Raw genomic sequence first — 15126 nt, forward strand, 5'->3', positions numbered from 1 at the left:
AACCGCCTGACGGTTAGAAGGCTGGCCCTGTACTTCCTCCTCTTCCTCAGTTTCCTCATTCATGAAATCAGCAGACATTTTGGAGATTTACTTCAGCCCAGACTTTCTAAGACACTCATAGTTAGGGGTTCCTGGTTTACATAGATTGTGACAACTTAACATGCAGCTTAACAGGAAACACAGATGGTAGAAAAATAAAAAGGTGCCTCTATCAGTTAGAAAGAGATTGGTTGGGCGTAGTGGCTCATGCCTGTAATCCCAGCACTTTGGGAGGCCAAGGTGGGTGGATCACCTGAGGTCAGGAGTTCGAGACCACCCTGGCCAACATGGCGAAACCCCATCTCTATTAAAAGTACAAAAATTTGCTGACTGTGGTGGTGGGCGCCTGTAATTCCAGCTACTCAGGAGGCTGAGGCAGGAGAATCGCTTGAACCCAGGAAGTGGAGGTTGCAGTGAGCCGAGATCATAGCACTGCACTCTAGCCTGGGCAACAAGAGGGAGACTCCATCTCAAAAAAAGAAAGAAAGAAAAAGATTGACTAGACCCTGTGTGTGGCATGACATCCTATTCCAACTAAACACAATGTTCTATTTTACAAATGAGAAAATAAGCTCAGAGAAGTTAATTGGTTTTCAAAAAGTCACACAGTACGGACATAGCAGAGGAAGAATGAGAACCTACAGGAGAGTTGAGAAGGTTCAAGAGAATAACGGGTCATGTTTGGGCACTTGTATTCTGGAGCTGGCACCTGGGTCCTGGCACTTATTAGCTGAATGTCCTTGGGTAAGATATTTAAGTGCTCTGTGCCTTAGTTTACTCATTTGTTCAATGGGCATTATAATAGTATAAACATCAGAAAGTTGTAGGGGGTTAAATCTCTAAAGTGTTCAGAATGCTAGCAACTTACAACATTTTATATGTGTGTTTATTAAATAAATATAAATAAATCTGACTTCACGTCCAAAGCATATTTTTCATACCCTGCCGCTGTCCTGTACCAGAAATGTCTCTTCCCACAAGATCTCTTTAACGACCTGGCAATGTGTATAAAACCTCACCTTACTCAATTCTTAAAATTACTCTAATTTTCTAGCATGGTGAGAAGTCTCTAAATGCTTACTATGAATTAGTCACCTGATAATCTATCCTTAGTAGAAGCTATCTGCAGCAGCAGATTAGGTCACTAGGGCTTCTTGAAGGGAGAAAGGAATTAGAAAAAAAGCATTGAGTGGATGGAAAGAACCAGAAAGAAACAAACAAGGCAACACCTATTAGTTTATTCATGGTTGACCCAAGGAGTAGACTGAAATACCAGATGCACCTGAAAAATAATTTTTTTCTCACTCTGGCACCCAAGCTGGAGTGCAGTGGGCTGGGTGGGGGGGGTCATGGTTCACTGCAGCGTCAACCTCCCAGGCTCAAGCGGTCCTCCCAGTCAGCCTCCCAGGTAGCTGGGACCACAGGCATGTGCCACCACACTTGGCTACTTTTTTAAGAAAATTTTTTATAGAGACAGGATCTGACTATGTTCCTAGGCTGGTTTCAAACTCCTAGACTTAAGCAATCCTCCCGTTCGGCTTTCCAAATTGTTGGAACTACAGGTGTTAGCCACTACACCTGGCCTGATTTTTTAATTATCAAATTATGTTCAGAACTCACTTCAACTCAATTAACTGAGGATTTCTGGAAAGGTTACCCAGGCATCAGTATTTTTTCACTGTGATAAAATACATATAAAATTTACTATAATAATTTACTTTAATAATTGTCTTGACAATTTTTAAGTGTAGAGTTCTATGGGATTGAGTACATTCACATGGCTGTGCAACCATCACCACCATCCATCACTAGAACTCTTTTCATCTTGCAAAACTGAAATGCTGTGCCCATTGAACAATAACTTTCTCTTTTCTCCATCTTCACCCTGACAACCACCATTTTACTTTCTGTCCCTATGAATTTCACTACTCTAGGTACTTCACACAAGTGAAATCAAACAATATTTGTGCTTATGTGACTGGCTTATTTCACTTAGCATAGTATCCTCAAAGTTCATCCATGTTGTGATATGTGTCCAAGTTTTCTTCCTTTTTAAGGCGGAAAATATTGCATTGTATGTATATGAATTTTGCATATCCATGCCTCCATTGATGGACACTTGGGTTGTTTCCCCCTTTGGCTATTGTGAATAATACTTCTATGAACACGGTTGGCAACTGCCTCTTCTAGACCTTGCTTTCAATTCTTTTGGATATATACCCAGAAGTGGAATTGCTGGATTATATGGCAATTCTATTTTTAATTTTTCAAGGATACATTTTACTGTTTTCCATAGTAACTACCATTTTACACTGCCACCAGCAATGCACAGGAGTTCCAATATCTCCACATTCTTTCAATACTTGCTATTTTCAGGTTTTTTTCTTAGTATCTATCCTAAGGGGTGTGAGGTGGCTTCTCATTGTGGTTTTGATTTGCATTTCTCCAGTGATTAGTGATATTGGACATCTTTTCATGTGCATATTGGCCATTTGTATATCTTTCAGGAAAAATATCAGTTCCAATATTTTGCCCATTTTTGAGATGGGTTGTGTGGTTGTTGAATTATAGCTTCTTATGAATTCTGTATATGAATTCTTTATCAGATACGCTATTTGCAAATATTTTCTTCCATTTTGTGGGTTGTCTTTTCACTCTATTAATTATTTCCTTTGATGCCTAGAGATTTTTATTTTTGATGTAGTCCAATTTACTTTTTTTCTTTTGTTGCCTGTGCCTTTGGTATTTCCACTTTTTTGGCTATTGGACATAATGCTGCTATGAACATTTATTTATGTACAGGATTTTTTTGATGGATATGTGTTTTCAGTTTTCTTGGGTTTATGCCTAGAAGTAGAACTGCTGCATCATATGGTAGCTCTGTGTTTAAGTTTTTGAGGAACTGCAAAAATGTTTCCAAAGTGGCTACACCATCTTATACCTTACCAACAATAGATAAGTGTTATATATTCTCCACATCTTTACCAACACTTGCTATTTTTCATCTTTAGATTAGAGATATCTTGGGGATGTGAAGCAGTATCTCATCGTGGTTTTGATTTGCATTTCCCTAATGACTGATCATGTCAAGCATTTTTTCATGTGTTTATTAGCCATTTGTATATCTGCTTTAGAAAAATAATTCTTAAATTTTTTTCTCATTTTTAAGTTGTGTTGTCTTTTTATTATTGAGTTGTAAATGTCCTTTAAATATTCTGCATGGAAGTCCTTTATCAGATATATGATCTGCAAATATTAGTTTCCTTTTTGCTTTTTGTCTTTTCATTTGTAAAATTGTATTTTTAGAAACACATTTAAGTTTTTTTATTTTGAGAAAGTCAAATTTATCATTTGTTGTCATTTGTATTTTGGTGTTCAATGCCTGATCCAGGGTCATAAAAATTTGCACATATGTTTTATGCTAAGATTTTTATAGTTTTAGCTCTTATATTTAAGTTTTGATCAATTTTGAGTTAATTTTTGTCTATGATATAAGGAAATGGGCCAACCTCATTCTTTTGCAAATGAACCTCATTCTTTTGCATATTTTGCAGTTTTCTGAGCATCATTTGTTGAAAATACTGCCCCTTCCCCTATTGAATGGTCTTGGAGCCTTTGTCAAAAATGATTTGACCATACTGTATGGAAGCATTTATTTCTGGACCCTCTATTCTATTCCATTGGTCTGACTTTATGCCAATACTACACTGCCTTGATTATGGAGCTTCGTTGTAAGTTTCGAAATCAGGAAATCTGAAACTCTAACTTTATTCTTCTTTTTCAATATCATTTTGGTTATTTAGAATCCCTTGAGATTCTGTATGAATTTTAGAGGGATTTTTCTATTTCTGAAAAAAAGAAGTCAATGAGATTTTGATAGGAATTGCATTGAACCTATAGATCACTTCAGGTAAGTTAGTTTTTCTATATGGCGTGAGAAACAGATACACCATTTTTTTGCATGTGGATATCCAATTCTTCCAGCACCATTTGTTAAAAATACTATTTTTTTCCACATTGAATTCTGTTGTCACCCTCGTCAAAAATAAATTAATCACAAATGAAAGGGTTACTTCTGGACATTTAATCTGATTCCATTTATTTGTTTTTATGTTGGTGTCATAAAGTCTTTATTACTATATCTTTGTATTAAGTATGGAAATGCAGAAGAGTGACTCTTCCAACTTTGTTCTTCTTTTTCAAGATTTTTTGGCTATTCTGGGTTATTTGCATTTCTATATAAATTTTAGAACCATACTGTTTATTTTCCCAAAAACATTTCTGGGTTTTTCAGTAAAGTTTTTGTTTTGGTTTGTTTGTTTGTTTGTTTGTTTGTTTGTTTGTTTGGAGATGATGTCTCACTATGTTGCCCAGGCTGGACTTGAACTCCAGGACTCAAGGGATCCTCCCACCTCAGCCTCTTGAGTAGCTGAGATTACAAAGGTGAGCCACTGCATAGCTGGGAAGTACAATTAATGTGATAAGTTTTAAAAATCTAGTTCAAATTAATAGAAACTTGATTTTGATAGTACACCAAAACTTTGCTCTGACATAGCTCTATTCCCTCCTACCTCCTTGATGCTTTTATTTTCATACAAATTACATCTGTATACATTATAAACTCATCAACATAGTTTTACAATTATTGCTTTATGTAATTTCAATCAGATAGGAGAAGAAAAAAAATACAAACCAAAATAACACAATAAAGCTGGCTTTTATATTTCTCTTTGTACCTACCTTTACCAGTACTCTTTATTGTTTTATGTGGATTTGAGTCGCTGTCCAGTCCCTCCATTTCAGCTGAGGCACTTCCTTTAGTACTTACAGGGAAGGTCTGCTAGCAACAAATTATTTTAGTTATTGTTGCTGTTTTCTTTCCTTTTGAAGGATAATTTTGTTGAATGTAGACTTCTTGGTTGAATGTCTTTTTCTTTCAGTACTTTAAATATGAGCATGTCATCCCACTGTCTCCGTGGTTTCTAATGAGAATCTTAATCTTATTAAGGATCCCTTGTACATAATGAGCCATTTTTCTCTTTCTGCCTTCAGTATTCTCCCTCCATGACTTTTAGTTTTGATTGTAATGCATGCAGATGTTGATCTCCTTAAGCTTATCCTACTGGAGTTTGTTGAGCTTCTTGGGTGTTTAGATTAATGTTATTCCTCAAAATTTTGTTAGTTTTGGCCATTACATCTTCACATGTTCTATTTACCCATTTCTCTCATCTCCTTTTGTTTTCCTTTATGCTGACTTGGTATGCTTGATGATGTCTCACTGGTCTCTGAGGCTTCATTAGTTTTTGTTCATTCTTTTTCCATGTTCCTCAGACTGAATCATCTCAATTGATTTATCTTTGAAATTGCTTGTTCTTTATTCTGCCACCTCCAATATGTTACGGTGCTTCTCCAATGAATTTTTTTATTTCAGTTATGAGATTTTTCAACTTCAAAATTTTTATTTGATTATTTACAATACCTATTTATTTATTGATATGCTCTATTTTGTGAGACATCTTTCCCATATTTCCCTTTAGTTCATTGGACATCGGCTAGTTCATTAGCTCTTTAACACATTTATAAGAGCTGATTTTAAGTCCTTGTCCAGAAATTCTAATGCCTAGGTATCCTCAGGAACAGGTTCTCTTGACTGTTCTTCTCCTGTATATGGGCCACATTTGTTTGTATGTCTTAATATTTAGTAAAGAACTACACATTTTAAATAATATAATGCGGCAATTCTGGAAATCAGATTTCTACCTTCATCCCACAGCATTTGTTATTGTTGCTATTTGTTACTACTGTTGTTACTGTCCCTAGTAACAATTTTTGTCTTAAATTCTATTTTGTCTGATATCCACTTTATCCGATTCTCTTTGATTATTTGCATGGTATATATATTTCATCTTTTTTTTCAATCTATTTGGGGGAGTTTTGTTTGATTGTTGAGCGATTTTGCTGAACTACTTTGGTAGGTCTTCTTTATTGTGTGTGGCCCGGAAGTCTCTACTTAGCTAATTTAATGTTCAGCTCATGTTTGGACAGAGATTTCCCTAAATACCTTGCACCAATAAGTCTCACAGTCTTTGCTGAGAAGTTCTGTGTATGTGTTTTTTGGAGTAATCTTTCAATGCTCCGCCAGGCAGGTTACAAAGCTGCCTTAGTCTTTGCTTCCTGTTGATGCAGTCTCAGGTTATGCAGAGGTGAGAGAATAGGGCCTTCTCAGATTTGGGGCATGCACCCAGCTTTCTGCATGTGCATGGCTTTCTAGGTTCCCAGGAATGTGTCAGAACTTTTCAAAATACCCTATGAACATCTCATTTTCCAGCATTTCCTGTTATGATTTTTGGTCAACTTCTTATTTGTCCCAGCTGTTATCACTGCCTCAGGCAGCTGCTATGTGAAACATTTGATGCTGATTGTTTTTGACTAATGCTGTGGGGAGATAATGTTTATACTATGTGAGCTCTAAGTTACATCAAATAAAGATAAGCCTCAAGAGTGGTAGTTTTTAGGGAACTTTTTATTTTTTATTTTTACTTTTTTTCTTTCCAACTTTTATTTAAGATTCAGGGGGTACCTGTGTAGGTTTGCTTCATGAGTAAATTGCATGTCATGGGGGTTTGAGGTATGGATTGTTTTGTCACCAAGGTAATGAGCATTGTACCCAATAGGTAGTTTTTTGATCCTCACCTTCAGGAAACTTTCAGACAAGTTAAATAGTGACAATTCTCTCTGGATGGGATCTGGGGAGCTCCAAATCAATTCTGTTACCTTCCAAATGACATGTAGGTTCCTGGTTTTCAAGGTTGCTATAAAGCTGCAGAAAGGGGAATGGCAATAGGGCAATTTAAATGCCACAAAGTTTCTTGTTCTTACCAAAATGCAGACATTTTTCTTGAATAAATGCTCCTCAGATTGTTGCAAGCCTTTGGTTAATTTCCAGATTTCTAAAAAAAAAAATTATTTTAACAATTTTTGCTAGTGTTCTTGGTGCTTTTATGAAGGAACAGATTTTCAGGGTCCTTATTCAACCATCCCCAAAGTGGCTCTTTCATAATCATAATTTTATTATTAAAATGTTGGCTCCAACAGACCTCCTGACCAGATGTCAGCTCTCATATCTCATATTTCCATTTTAATCTCAGTATCTTTCCTTAACATTGCCTAGAAAAACAAAGGGGTTAAAAATACATTTCAAGGAATCTTTCTTTTCTCCACTTTAAAAATCAATGCCATTTTGTTATACTGAATAAGAAAGGTTGTGGAGTTGCCAAAGCAGTATAGGAGAGGACATTGAAGACAGAACTTTGCAGCCCACCCAAACCAGGAGAGCTTGCATAAAAGCTTTTTGAAATAATTTTGTTACTGCCATTCTTTTAAAGAAGAGTAACACATTCACAGGAAAACAATAATGAAGATTGTTTAAATAAAATAAAATCTTTTTGCATCTTACTCATTATCCTTCCCAGAAGTAACCATCTTGAAATACTTCCTCTTCAAGTTATCTTTGGTGTTTCCAACCTTAATTTTAAATAATATATTTTTATTTCTTGAGTTACCAATTTTAAATAATATATAAAAGTCCTTTATGAAAAAACTGAGAACATTATCTTATTGGCTCTGTCTCCCTTATTGCAACCACTGAACTTTGGTACTTCTATTACTTTTTGGGCTTCTGTTGGCTAACTTTAAAATTATACATATAACTTTATATATGATTATACCATGAGTAAACTTTATTTTTCCTTTTATGAACTTTATACTGATTATTTTAATCCTTTACCATATAAAATGAGTAAATTGTGGTGTCTGCATTATAAAATCTCTTTACCTTGCCTCTCCTAAGCCCTGTCCTTTACTTCCCACATCTGACAGCTCTCTTACTACTTCTATATGTTAGGTCCCATAATATTCAGATTCTGTTTGGTAAATATTAAGTCTTTATTCTTGGTCTACAGTTTAATTTAAACTTCAAAGATCAAAAAAGAGCATTTACAGCTTATGATTATATAAATAGTATTTATTGCAGAACCAGGTAGGGTGGTAAACCTTTAAAGAAAAAATTTCTCTGTGGCACTAAATTTTCACACCAAAAAAGAAAAAAAATTGAAGATAAAGGACAAATAAAAAATATTTCCTTAAACTCCATCAAAAAATGCTCAAAATTGTGTCATATAATTGACTTCAGATTTGAACCAAAAATATATGATATAGCTTTTGTTTTTCCTGTCATTATAGGGGCATTTTCTTGTCACTACTGATAGGAGATATTTATGCCATTGTCAGGTTAATACTATAATTAGCTTTTAAACTACACTATTTGTCAAACTAATTTTACACTGATTTATTACCATACCTGTTTCCTAGCTTTGGTCCTAGGAAAAAAATGCTATCTTAGTTCTAATATTTCCTAAGTTCCTGATCTTCCTCTTTTGCATAGATTCCTTTGTGAGTTGTATTGTTAAGGTAAAATCCTTAGAAAATATTTTTATTTGCAAAAAATATTAATGGGAGGTAATTGTCCTGAGTCTGTCCACATCACATCTAGAAATGTTTTCATTTTGCCCTTCGTTCTTTATTAATATTCTGGCTTAATATAGACTTACAGATGGAGATTTATTTTTCTTGCAGTATTTGAAGACCTGTTCCATTGACTCCTACCATCTGAATTTGTTTTGAGAAGTCCAATTTTGTTGTAATTCTTCCTCCTTTGTATGCAACCACCTCTTTCTTCTCTATGAAGCTTCTAAGAGCTTCTTTAGGGAAAGTGGGAAAATATGCAAAAATAAAAAGAAGCATACTCATTATGTAGTACTACTTACAGTGAACAATATTTACCTAGATATATTCATGGCAGAGTGACTAACAAACAGTTTTGTTATTGACAGGATGGGGAGAAGAAACAAGGGTGATGTAAGAGAGCCTTATTATTAGGAAGTCAACTGATGTCTATTTTATAAATCAAGAATTAGCAATGTCTGCGTATTATTTGGAAACAAAAAAGAAATTAACCAAAGAAAATGCAAATGCCATTGAAAACTATTGCCTCTGGGAAATATAATATAGATGTAGCTATAAACACATACATAATGTCAACAGGAGAAAAGTGCTATGAAGAAAAATAGTGCACGGTAAAATAATTTTAAAAAATAGAGGTTAGCAGCTTTAACTAGTTTAGATTGTCAGAGAAGGCTCCTTTGTAAACGTGGCATTTGAGGAGATGAGACATGAGACGATCTGGGGGAGGCTATTTCAAGTAGAAACAATAACTAGTGCAAAGGTCTTGAGGTAGGAGTGTGCTTGGTTATTCAATGGACAGCAAGAAGGCCAATGTGGTTGGAATGGAGAGGTGTTGGGAAATGAGTTCGGAAAGGTGGCCAGGAGCATGATCTTGTAGAGTAAAGGAAGGACTTCTAAGTGTGATGGGTGACATTGAAAGTTTTTGAGAAAGGAAATATGATCAGATTTGTCTTTTAAAAGTATCATTGCAGCAGCTATGTAGAGGAGATACAGGTGCTAGAAGACAAATTAAGAGGTTACTGTAATATCCCAAGAGAGAAGTGATGGCGACTTAAACTAAGGTGGTATCCGCGGAGGTGCTGAGAAGTAGTTGGATTTGAAAAGTATTTTGACAATAGAGCAGCAAGTGTTATTTATTATGTGTGAATGTAAAAAATATCCTTGAAATAATACAAGATTTTCATCCTCGGGGACTAGGAATGTCAATGCCATTCGCTAATATGGAGAACTAAGATGAAGGGAGCCTCTTGAAGTTAAAAAATCTGAAATCTGCTTTGGATATGCTAAGTTAGATCTCCATATTTGCCTTATGCTTAAGTACAGATATTGAGTAGAAATTTGTGCATACATGATGCAGTCCAGGAGCAAAATTAGGGCTGAATATGTAACATAAAAGCATCAATACATAGATACTACCCAAGGCCCTAGAAATGGATACAATTACCAGGGAATGATTATGTAGAGAGGAGAAAAGTTCCAAGTCTTGAACCCTCGGAGTTGAGAAAATGAAAGCAAAGCCGGCAAAGGAGAGTGAAAATAAGATGCTTGTGAGTATACTAGTTTGGAAGATGGGACATCATGAGAAAATGTTAATTAAGAATGTAAGAGGAGAAGTAGATTCTTGCAGAGTATAGAATCAACTTATGCACATATATGTTCAGTTTGAGGTGTCTTTGATTCAGCCAGATAAGAGTGTTCATTAAGAAGCTAGGAATATGACTTTGAAGCTCACAAGAGCGAGTGAGACTGGCAATGGGAAATTAAAAGTCAAATATATAAAAAGGTGGTTAAACTCAAGGGTATGAAATCAGATTTTTTGAAGACAACATGTGAAGGAAGATATAGAACAGAGTCTCTTGATGTACCATGGTCAGTAGAGAAGGCTGAAGGACCAATCAGAATTCTGCATTTTCTGATGTAGAATTTAGAGTAGGAAGTTTTCAGTACCTATTCTAACTCCATTACCAACTGGCTGCATGGTATAAGATCGTCATGTATTAATTAGGAATTAAAATAATAATTACTATTATACATACCTCAGAGAGTTGTTGCAAGAATAAAATGAGATCATGTGTGTGACAGTTCTTTGCAACTTTCGTATTTCTTTAGCACAGAGCTATACAAAAGAGAGCTATTTAATTTTTTTCTCTTTGGCTTAGAGCACAGAAGCTTTCAGGGTGGAGAGTCAGGACAGGTTCTATGGACATATGGAGCTCCCAGGGGGCTTGTGCAGGACTCAAGGAAATGTCCAGCTTAACCTGCTGAGCACAACAATTTTGCTGCTTCAACCCATCTGCTATGGAAAATGAGGAGCCAACAAAAAAGGGAGAAACAGAGGTGAAGCCACTTGATAATGAAAGCTTTAAGAAAGGGAAGGGGTAAGTACATGCCATCAGGTGAACCCAGAAGTCAATATAGATGAAAAGTCCTTTGGACATGACCAAGAGATTATTGATGCAATCTGCTGATGTCTTAGAATGTGCCTTGCCTAGGCTGGTGCCTGTGAGCTGGCAGAAGTGTGATGCCCTTCTCTGCTAGTATCAATAAAATGGCACGAGATATTCTTGCTCCATTTCCAGGTGTATCCTGAGTCATTCATTTCAACCCAGCTTAACCCCATCCTCACCTTCAGAGTTCTTTACCCTTGGAATCAATTCGTGCTGAAGACCTCATATCATCTGCTTCAAAACCACTGATCCACATTGCCATTCTGTTCTGACCTCTGGCTGACTTGCTTAGGTATATTTTGAGAGCATTTTCTGCCCTGATTCTTATTTAAGCTGTTTATTGGATATTGATCTCTGAATTCCCTCCTTGATTATAATTTGAACTCTCTTCCTTTGAATATGTTGTTTCTGTTCACCGCAGGTTAACAGCCTAGACTTCTTTCTTGAAATTCGCCGCAGCGAAACCTTATGATTCACCCAACCAAACCAGTAATTCATACTCATCCCTCTAGCAAACGAAACCCTGAAGCTACTAATGAGAAAACGCATATGCAAGCCACAGTGTGTTGAGGCAGAGAAGGTAGCTGCAGAGGGCAGAAGGGAGTCTGATGGAGCTGGAGGAGGCTGTACTAAAACGTAGTGATTATGAGCTTGGGCCCTGGGGTTCAAACCCCAGCTATCCCATTTCTTAGCTGTGTCCTTGGCCTGGTTATTTAACCGCTCTAACCCTCAACTCTCTACTCAATTTTTCCTAGACCCCAGTGCTAAGCGTATGGCAGCTATTCGATATTGAGTAAATGAATAAGTTCACACAGATGAAAAAAACAAGGCCCAGTATGATTGATACATATCTAATTAATAGCTAACGAAAAGAATGGCAATCCTCCATATTAAAACCAAGCTACATGTCATTTCTTAGAGAAATAAAGTTAAAGTCTCATCAAAATGATAGATTTTATTTAGCCAATACTTCATAGTGCTAGACACGACACTCAGTGCTTCATAATTTCCTTGTGTATTTGGTATAATTATTGTCTCCATTTTACCTATGAGATAATTGAGATACAAAGAGGTTACAGAACTAATATGATTCCTAAAAGATTTACTCAAGGAATACTGTGATCCCAAACAAATAGCCTTTTTGAAATGTACTAATTTGGACCACCATTTTCTCTGCCTCTCTGTTCCTAATTGTCACAGTTTCTTCCTACCTATTGACCACAGGCATGTCTCAGCATTGGGAAGGGTCCTAGGATGCATTGTAAAATAAAGTCTGTAATTTTGGTGCATCAAGAAACAAAAGTGTGAAAACATCCAGCCTCTGGCTGCCGGACACTCCCCTTCTTCCTTCCCACAATACGTCCGTAGTAAAGAATAAAGTGTTATTTAATATTCTGAGTGTACAGTCCTATTTTTTCTTAACATGGCAAACCAGAAACAACAACTAATATTCCGGGTTCTCTTTTTACCTTTCATAAGATATGTATCTACCTTAGAAGCTTCAGGGAACAAGAACAGCCTGGATAGTTTAAACCTAGAGTTAAACCACTTGAGGCATTTTAAGGTACTACTACTTCACTATATATAAATGGGGTGGGAGGCTGGGTTAAGGGCTAGAAGAATATATGAAGAGAAAGTGGCAAGCAAACCACGTGGAAAGCAAACCAAGGAATCAAAACAGTTGCTCTATCAAACTGAATATTCTTGCGCAGAACTGAATATTCTTTGCCCTCACAGTGTTTTGAAACATTGTCATAGAGTGCCAGGGATGTCCCAAAGGAGGACCCTGGAGAGAGGACTTCTGAGCTGGGCTATCTCTAAACTGACTTTGGAAAGATCACATGGGATTTTAGAAAAGTTATTATTATTATTCCTTATAAAATTGTAATTATTGAGTCAACTATGAATCTTGTACCTTACCTTGGAGATACAAGCTAAATACCTTGGACCTAGAGCTACTGTAAACCAGAATACTTTGGAGCATAATGTATCAAAAAAGCTTTCAGAGGCTTGAATTATCATAGTGTAAATATCCATCTAGCAGAGCAGGTAATTTTCTCATTACTCATCCTAAGCATTAGATACTCTGTGTGTTAGTCCTTTGCAGAAATAACCCATAGCAGCTGAACCATTTTGGAACAAATTTTCCATCACCTTCCTTTGCTGTGTGGTTCAGGCCATTGCAAACTCTGAGTAACATGAATCTGCTGGTTCCCTACTGGCAAAGATGATGACGTTTTCTTGTTTGTTTTTGTTTTGCTTTAATCATGCCATGAGAAAATCCTAAGGGGAAAAAATTTCATTATCATATTCAAAATACATTTAGGGTTATCTGGTCATCCTTAGCAGATTTTTATGTACCCAATGTTTATGTATCTCAAATTAGACTCTTTTACCTTTCCCAGAGCAAGATGAAGAACCTCTCAAACAGCATCATTTTCAAAACAAGCACTAGCAATGGAAAACATTGTCATCACCACCAGCTAATCCTGTAGGGTCCATAGTATTTTCTGTAATGCCTTGAAACAGTCTGCCTCTCTCCTCTTATCTGTCATTTTTAAAGATGTCAGTGTGGGGCATCATCAGTTGAAAACTCAGAATACCAAGCCAGTCCTTCCCTGTGACTGCTACATAGCTTTTGCCTGCAGGATAAGCCTCCATCACTGACGTAGTTGCTTTTTAACTTTTTTTTTAACTTGGAAAATCCCCCACCTCCTCTATTCCTTCACAAAACTTTCTGCCTGAATGATTTCTAGTCTGAGGGCCATACACATATTTTTTTCTCCCTCTGCAGGTTTTTTTTTTCTCTTCAAACTTCCGCATGCTGCCTTTTTTTAAAGTGTCACACTTTGGAAAAAATTCTGACTATAAAGGATTTTGCAGTACATTGCATTCAAACCCCTTTCCCCCATTCCAACTTGCTTTATAATGAAAGTAAGAGCCATAATCAGGAGACTTTTATTGGCAATTAAGTATCTAAGGACTTTGCAGATTTTCTTCTTTATTGTATGGAAATCTTAAATGTTTAATGAATATTTAAGTAAACAAATTTCAGCAGCATGCCTTTTTTAGGAATTTGGCTTTAATTAACATCCAAACACTGTTAATTATTATGGCAAAAACATTATTACGTCAAAAAAAGCCTTCAGGCCAGGGAATCTTTAAGAAACAATTATGTCTACTGATTTTGATTAAAGGCATCCTTTATTAAATTCTTAACAGCCCGTCTCTTTCTAAACGCAGCGCCTTCACAACTCTTCTTCCCTTCCCCCCACCCCGCTTCCCTCCCTCCGCAATGGAGTGCAATCAAAGGCCGTATTATTGCCTAAGGTTGGCTCTCAGACCAGCTAGGGATGTGTGTGTGTGTGTGTGTGTGTGTGTGTGTGTGTGTGTGGTGGGGAGGGGGTGGGGGGGAGGGTGCAAGGGGAGAGGTTGTTCGCCGCTTTTCCGAACTCAGCTCTAAATGGTTTCTCCTAAGCGAGACAAGGATTTTCCATCGCCTAAAAGAGGCCATCAAGTTTTAACATTGCGAGGCACGACTTCTAATCGCATCCTTCCCGGAAAAGTACAAACAGTTCCTCAGACGAGGTCCCCCACCTCCCACGCTCTCCCCAGCCCTCCCTCCCCGCGGAGAGCCCCGCGACAGCCTCCCCAACACCTGTGAATCATCCGGGAGGCTGCCACCGCCGAGCGATCCGCGCACCACCCCCTCCCCGGGCCCGGGCATGGCCAGGGAGGACAGTTAGGGTTGTTGCTTTATAATTATCACTTTTAATCTCTAATATGACCAGCACAAGTAGCCTTTGTCTCCCCGCCCTGATTTGAGCATCCGAGGGCCCCCCCGAGGCAGCCTGCACGGGTACCCCGGGGTTGGCGCACTGAGTGAACCACCAGATTCGGCCGCGCCCCAGCCGTCCTTGCTCTGAATCCCCCACCTCCTCCCGGCCGTTTGGACGGTTCCCTCGGGGCGTCTGTGCCTCCGTGGGGTACCCCTAAGACACCCAGCACGAAACCCCAGCGCCGACTGCAAATTCCACCGAAAGCAGAGTCATCCGTTTTTGCCCTCGGCAAACAACTCAACTTCAAGCCTCGAGCCCTTGCAAACCCACGCTGGCTG

General features: G+C 37.5%; 1 long non-coding RNA gene across 1 annotated transcript in view; it reads right to left on the reverse strand.

The window, feature by feature from the left end:
• Positions 1-15126, reverse strand: part of LOC134738909 (uncharacterized) — a 208977-nt gene that overhangs the window by 192432 nt on the left and 1419 nt on the right. The gene's annotated exons all lie outside the window — the stretch shown is intronic.

This window comes from Pongo pygmaeus, chromosome 21, assembly GCF_028885625.2.
Source record: "Pongo pygmaeus isolate AG05252 chromosome 21, NHGRI_mPonPyg2-v2.0_pri, whole genome shotgun sequence".
Lineage (NCBI taxonomy): Eukaryota > Metazoa > Chordata > Mammalia > Primates > Hominidae > Pongo > Pongo pygmaeus.